This window comes from Macaca fascicularis, chromosome 8 (assembly GCF_037993035.2).
Source record: "Macaca fascicularis isolate 582-1 chromosome 8, T2T-MFA8v1.1".
In the NCBI taxonomy this organism is placed as follows: domain Eukaryota; kingdom Metazoa; phylum Chordata; class Mammalia; order Primates; family Cercopithecidae; genus Macaca; species Macaca fascicularis.
Window position 1 is genome coordinate 141,534,584 of NC_088382.1, and position 8,135 is coordinate 141,542,718.

The window sequence follows — 8,135 nt, forward strand, 5'->3', positions numbered from 1 at the left end:
ACTTTGCTCTCCAGCTGGAATCACTGAAACCTGCAAAGAGTTTTAGTTAATGCTATCAAAAACTGCTTTCACTAGCCTGCATCATTATAACAGCAATTGGAAACTGTAGTTGGTCTATGTGAGATTATACTAAATTTGTTAACATAATATGTCTTAATATGATTTAGAAGATATGCTTTATTTTCTTGTTAGCACTGTTATAAAACAAGTAAAGCAGGTCAGACTATATTAAGAACAATTTTATTGAATATTGGAATAAATGACCATGGAGAAAAATTACCCTTAAAAGATTTGCAATTAAATTAGATGATTTTAGAACTGACTTATTAAATGTCTAAGCTCTGTCACCTGCTTAGTTATGTAAAATTGTATTATTTTACCTCCATGGTGGGAGAACAGTGATATCAACAGAAATCAATGACATTTTTCTGTCTTCTCTCTCCCCACAGCTCATTCTTCATGCTGTGCTTGTTTATTTGAGTTGTGTAATGATCCCTTATGTTCAGACTTCTGCATCCTACCAAGCTTGCCTGTAGTGGTGCCATTTAAAAGTGTACAAACTTCACTGTGGTTTTGGACAATTAGTTCAAAACTAAGTTTGAGAGCAAAGTGGGAAATTCCACGGGCCATATATTATGAGCTCATAGGGTTTCCTTGAGTCAACTAACCCCTTTGTTGGGAAATTAGATTCCTTTCCACTTTGCTGCTAAACTTCTATTTCTATAGCCTTCTTTCCTTCCTATCTTGTTTCTGTTTCATTTATTTATTGTGAGTTACTCCGTTAAAAAAACTCACTCTGTGGTTACCAGTTATATTTTTTCTCTCTCTTTTTTTTTTCTTTTTTTTTTTTTTGAGATGGAGTCTCATTCTGTTGCCTAGGCTGGAGTGCAGTGGTGCAGCCTCCGCTTATTGAAACCTCCGCCTCCCAGGTTCAAGCGATTCTCATGCATCAGCCTCCTGAGTAGCTGGAACTCAGCCTCCTGAGTAGGTAGTGTGAAGCACACACCACCAAGCCCGTCTAATTTTTATATTATTATTAGAGACGGGGCTTCGCCATATTGGCTAGGCTGTTCTGGAACTCCTGGACCTCAAGTGATCTGCCTGCCTCGGCTTCCCAAAGTGGAGGAATTACAGGCATGAGTCACCACATCTGGCCTCTCAATATCAGTTGGAAGTATTTAGCCATAGAACTCTGGGTGATGAATGGTTGCTTGCTGCATGATTCAGTCACACCATCTCTCCTAGCTTTGAAAATTATCTATTATTATGCTCTATTACCTGTAATCTAAACAGATCTGTGATTTAGGGAAAGTCATTTTTTACTGACTTTAGGCTCATTGCCTGCACACACAATAACTTTTTGTTTAAATGCTGCATTATAGTGTGGTATTTTTGGACCAATTTAAGGAACAATTAGATTTGATTGAATTCAAATTTACATTAAAATTCAATCACGTGTGACGACACTAGCGAAAATAACTGTTGGGACAATTGCCTGGATCTAGGCATGGTTGAGTCAGACAGAGACAGCTACAGTGCTAGGGCACAGAAATTTATACCTTTCCCTCCATAGCTGGCAAGTTTCAGCTGACATCAAATGTCAGGTGTATTCTTATTCCAGAAACATTTAAATGAGAAAAAAAATACATCTTAGAATTGGGCAAATCTGGTGTTTCAATTTTACAACTTAACTCTTTGAGCTCTGAGCATCTCTTGTGCTCACATCAGACATCTCCACAGTAGGATACTGGCTCTCGGATGATTCCATCACTTCCCTGTTACCTCAGTGCATGTTTCTGGATCTAGCAAGGCAGTTCGATTCATGCACTTGTCAAAAACATTGGGAATTTATTTTGCTGTGTTAGGCCTAATTCTTGCTCTTTTAAAACAAATACTTTGTTGAAAATCTAGGACACAAAGAGAAGTGGTCTATAACATAACAATGCCCCTGATTCTCTAATAGAAACAATATGATACAACAACCAGAATTCCACACTAGTGTCAGCAATCTGCTTGTGAGATGTATTTTTTCATATTTCATATTTCCAAGCAGGTCTACCACCTCTCTCCTTTATTTCATTAGGTATAAATAGGATTTGGTTGAACTGGGTTTCTGTTTTAAAGGTATAAAGTGTTCTGGCTTTACTTCTAACTACTTCCTACCCCCATCCCCCAACTACCCCTGCCAGTTCAAGATTCAAGGTAAATATAATTAGTAGTGATAAAGCTAATCATAACTCTATTACCTTATTTGAGGCAAATTTAATAACTCTCCTCCTCCCACTTATCATTTACTAGCTACATTAAAGACCAAGATGGAACAATGTATGGACAAAGATTTCTCATAGGAATGCACAAGTATTGAATGTACAAGTATTGCAATATTTTAAAGTTTATTTCCTGAGAAAGATGAAGGTTGATACAATTAGAACTTGCTTGAAACAATAGTTATAGTCTGAAACCAATAGTCAACAGTCACAATTTCTAATTTCTATCTTTTTCCCAAATGAGAGAAAAACAAACGATTACATGATGATTGTAATTCAGCTTCAAGCCTTTAAAAGGAGACTCAATACAAAACCTACTGGCATTTTTTAAGGAATTAGAAACAGATGGAAAGCATGATTCTTCCTCTGGAGGGTTTGACATTCTTTCTGCAAAACAGATTGGAAAAAAAGACAATAATTGCCTCTAAATCCAACCATTGTAAGTATGCATCTCCTACTGGGCCTTCTAATTTGCTCTTCAGATGACTTTGCATACTGTCTGTGGTGAAGATCTTGGGTTTGCCGGGGGGTGGGTGGGGGGCAGACAGGCCTGAGTTCAAATTCCTGGGTCATGACTGACTTGTGTGACTTTGGGGAAACTAATCTCTCCATGCTTCAGTTTCCTCATATTAAAACAACGGGTATACTGAAGCTTATCCATTCAGTTTTGTGAGGATTATGTCAGAAAATAAAGGTACTTAGCATGATACTTGGCACATACTAACAGCTTGATAAATTACACCACCCACGATTACTTTTATATGCTAATGATTATTAGCGATAGTTATAGTGAAAACTAGTAATAGTGATTAGGGGATACATAACTAACCACTCCAAAACTTAGTGGCTTAAAGTAACAGCTATTTCTTCAGCTCATGCTCCTGTGTGTTGACCATTTGGGCTGGTCTCAGCTGGGTGGTGCTTATCTGGCTTTTGGCTAGGCTGACTTTTGAATCCTTGTTGAGCCGGGTGACCAGCAGGGGCTGGCTGATATATGGTGGCCTCATCTGGGATGGTCAGTAGGATTGGGGCCTCTGCCTTCAAATAGAAAGATCAGGCTTTTTCACCCTTTTGAAGTCTCTGCTCACATCATGTTTGTCACTGTCTCTTTGTCAAAGCAAGTTACAAGGACAATGCAGACTCAGGGATGAGGAAAAAATTATCTCTTCAAGGGAGGTATCCCCAAATCAACTGCAAGAGTGTAGATACAGCCAGAGGTCAACACATTAAAGCCATTTTTCTAATCTACCACAAAGATCTCCTTTCAACACTTCAGTTGACCTCTCTGTACTGCTTGTCTTGATACCCTTTATGTTTTTCCCCTTTCTCCCTTCCTCTCTTCCTCAAATTCCCACTCTTCCTCAAATATTTATTAAATAAAATATTTCACGTACAGGAGATACAGCAATAAATAAGATGTGATTCCAATTGTCATAAAAGTCGTGTAAAAAATCTCACTGCCTAGAACGAGTCCATATTTAGAAAATTTTTTTTCTCTCCTTTTAGCTGCTCCCCTACACTGTGTTAAATGCTAAAGCTAGCTAACATTTTCATAAATAACAATGAGAGCTAACGCTTTCCTCTAACTGTTTAAAATGATAGTGTTTCTAAGGAAGGGTTTCCAGCTGTTTTGTCTGATTTAATCAAGAACTCTTAACCTGATTATCTCAAGATTTTGCTCCACCCATTTGCAATTCTCTTTATAAAGCAGAGATGACTGAGACATTTGGCTCATGGCATGATCAGGAGTGTCTGCCTTGCACAGTGTCCTAGTTGGCACCGAAAAGGTTGGGTAATGACCTTCTGGATTTGAGGCTGTTAAAAAGTAAGCTGGCTGGGCGTGGTGGCTCATGCCTGTAATCCTAGTACTTTGGGAGGCCAAGGCGGGTGGATCACCTGAGGTCAGGAGTTCAAAACCAGCCTGACCAACATGATGAAACCCTGTCTCTACTAAAAATACAAAATTAGCTGGGCACGGTGGCACATGCCTGTAATCCCAGCTAATTGGGAGACTGAGGCAGGATCATTGCCTGAACCTGGGAGACGGAGGTTGCAGTGAGCCGAGATCATGCCATTGTACTCCAGCCTGGGCAACAAGAGCAAAACTCCGTCTAAAAAAAAAAAAAAAAAATGTTAACTGAGGCATAATAAAATTTTAAAGAGTTTATTTGCACAAATAGCGATGCATGAATAGGACAGCTCCGGAACCACTTCTGAAGGAACACCAGGGGAAGGTTTCTATAGGATGGACATAGAAGTAAAGCAAATAAAATATTTGATTTATTTTAATTATACAGTCTCCATACTTGGTTTATTCTGTTAGAAAGTCCCTAGTTACATAAATTTGTTGGTAACTTCTGATTGGTTGAGCTTAAGTTCTGTTTTACTTGAATTTCAGCATTTACAAGAAATAGCTCAAGTTAATTTTTACTTATGTTTGCAAATCAAGCAAGGCTTAGTTCACTTACGAGACCTAACTGGTTTTATCTGCTCAGGGGTTCTTTAGACCTGGTCTGCATCTTAATTTACTTTAGCAAGACTTATCTTTTTCATATGTTTTCATAAGTGTTTCCAATTCCTTTGGGGGGAAAGCAGAATTCAAACTCAGGTTTTCTATGTCTAAAGGGTGTTTTTTATGCCTCATAACAACTGGAAAGCCTTAAGTTACGATTAATCAATGGCAAAATGAAATGGAATGAAATGAAACGAAAAGGGCATATTATTGATATATACTGTGAGAAAAAAACTAAGCAATGAGAGCATCAAATTGCATCATTATGACTTTTTTGGAATAAGCTTTTAGGAGGAGTGAATGTATAGCCTTATTAGTTATTTCCTACAAACTGTAAATTTGCTGGCAATTACCTTTGAAGCACTAAAATGCATGCTAATTAAAAGTGAATTATCTCAGTGCAGGATTTAGAAATTGGAACAAATACTACACTAAACTGGAAACAGAGCTATTTTGGACAATTTGAGCTAAAAGCTAATGCTCTAATAGGATGTCAACAATGACATTTCTAATATTATTTTGACCTCTTATTTTCTGAGAAGGAATAAAAGAAGGGACAAAGAACTTCTATTTTTAATGGCATGTATTCTGAAAATGTGCCAGAAAACATAAAAAAAGAAAGGACTCTCCTATTTAAGTGCTAGTGAATGTCTTTCTTGATTTGAACGCAACATTGGCTTTTGAAGAGTTTAAACAAAATAAACAGGTACTATTAGTAATGATTAATATATAGGTCATGAGGTAACAAATGTTCCAGTCCTGACCAGCCTGTAGGTATAAATAAGGACAAGTTAACGCCCACATTACCTTGGTTCTTTATCCCACCTGCACATGCAGGCCTCGGCAGCCCTCCTTAGGATCCACCCCAGTTACTGGGAGTCCCCACTACCTGCTATGTACCATAAGAAGCACTAGGGCCCTTTGGAGACAAGATGGAGGTATGCAAATTAGCTCTGGATCTTGAAAGAAGCACCTCAAAGCCAACTTAGAGGTCTTGGAAGGTTTTTTTGTACTTAGTGATATTTGAAAATAATTTATTCCTTTTTTTAAAAAATCAGTTGCAAAGACTACAGCAATCACACTCCTTTTTCATTGTACATTGTCATCTTTCTGTTCAAAGCCCTTTTTTTGTTAATTTTATTTCCCTATTCTCACTCCCTTTCCCTTCACCTCCTTATATAGCATTGTTAAGATCCATGTTTTCTATGTGCATGCTTTTTAAAAAATTGACACAAATAGTACCATGCTATAAATATTGATGCCTCTTAATTCTGCCTTTTTTTTTTTTTTTTTTTTTTTTTGAGATGGAGTTTCGCTCTTGTTGCCCAGGCTGGAGTGCAGTGGTGTAGTCTTGGCTTGCTGCAACTTCTGCCTCCTGGGTTCAAGTGATTCTCCTGCCTCAGCCTCCCAAGTAGCTGGGATGACAGGCGCCCACCACCATTCCCAGCTATTTTTTGTAATTTTAGTAGAGACGGGGTTTCACAATGTTGACCAGGCTGGTTTCGAACTCTTGAGCTCAAGTGATCCACCCACCTTGGCTTCCCAAAGTGCTGGGATTACAGGCGTGAGCCACTGAGCCTGGCCAATTCTGCATTTTTAAGATCAAGCCATGTTGCTGATGTGCATCCACAATACGTATGAATCCACCATGTTCTGCAAGTGACAAACGCCTAGGTGGCCTCCAACTCCCCATTAGCATGAAAGACACTTCAATGAACCTTTTATCCATGTTCCTTGTGGACCCTGATGAGAAATTTTCCAGGATATACTCCCAGGAGGATGATCTCCAGGTCATAGGGCATACTTAATTACACTACACACTCACAAGGACTTTGGAAGTTAGCTAGAGCAGGGGAGAGAAAAGCCCACTCCAGCAGGGCAAAGAACATGGACAAAAGAATGGAAGAGTGCTACAGCAGAGTGGTTTCTGAGAATTGTGCACTAATGAGTGTAACTTGTGATGTGGGGGAACTGAAGAGCTCTCAATGTCAGGCCTTGAAAGGCTTCCTGTGCTAAGCTAAGGGGTTTGAATTGTAGATTGAACACTCTACTGAGCCATAGACAAGTGTTAGCAGGTGAGAGGTCATAGTCCATTTCCATTCCTACAAAGGAATACCTGAGGCTGGGTAACTTATAAAGAAAAGAGCTTTATTTGGCCCACAGTTCTGCAGACTGTATAAGAAGCATGGTGCCAGTGTCCGCTTCTGGTGAGGGTTTCAGGGAGTTTCTACTCATGGTGGAAGGGGGAGGCAGGTATCCCATGGCATGAGAGAGGGAAAGGAGGTGCCAGACAATTTTTAGCAATCAGATATTGCAGGAACCGACAGATAACTTATTCATTACTTTAAGGAAGGTACCAAATTGTTCATGAGGGATCCACCCCCATCACCGAAACACCTTCCACCTAGGCCCCACCTCCAATTTGGGGGATCAAATTTCAATATGAGATTTGGAGGGAACAAATATCCAACCATATCAGAGGTATCATTAGGTTTGCATGTTAGAAAGGGCACTCTGCCTGCCCTGCACCCTGACAAAAACATCACCTCAAATACCGAGCTCAAACACTAAAGTGGCTCAAATACCAAGGCAGTGCATCTTCTCTTAAAGGGTGGCTCATCTCCATGTCTACCACACACAAGTCCAGGACAAGAGCTGGGCAGTGTGGGCACCAAGGGAGATGGCTAAATCCTAGTTCCTGCCAGCCCAGACTGGGCTCCAAGAGAGGAGCACTGACACATAGGGGATAGACAGGGGAAGGGTGTTTGCAAAAGGGGACAGAAGAAGGTGCCCCAAGAGGGGCTAAGACCAAGTATCAAAGATGATGGCAGACTCACTGCTCTCAGAAGTAGGGGGTGGAGGGCCAGGCGTGGTGGCTCACACCTGTCATCCTAGCCCTTTGAGAGGCCAAGGCAGGCAGATCACTTGGGGCTGGGAGTTTGAGATCAGCCTGGCCAACATGGCAAAACCCCATCTCTACTAAAAATACAAAAATTAGCCAGGCGTGGTTGCATGCACCTATAGTTCCAGTTACTTGGGAGGCTGAGGTGGGAGAATTATTTGAACCCAGGAGGCGGAGGCTGCAGTGAGCTGAGATCGCACCACTGCACTCCAGCCTGGCCGACAGAGTGAGACTCTGTCTCAAAAAAAAAAAAAAAAAAAAAAAAAAACCCCAAATCAAAAAAGAAGTGGGGGCTGGCTGCAGGGGATACACCGGCAGAACTCTGATCCAGAGAATAGGTTAGGGAAAGGGTATGGTCACATTGCTACCGATGTGCACAAACTAGGGGAAAAAAAACCATGTAGGTACTGTATATATAATCAAAACATTATGACACTATTATTCCTGACATTCA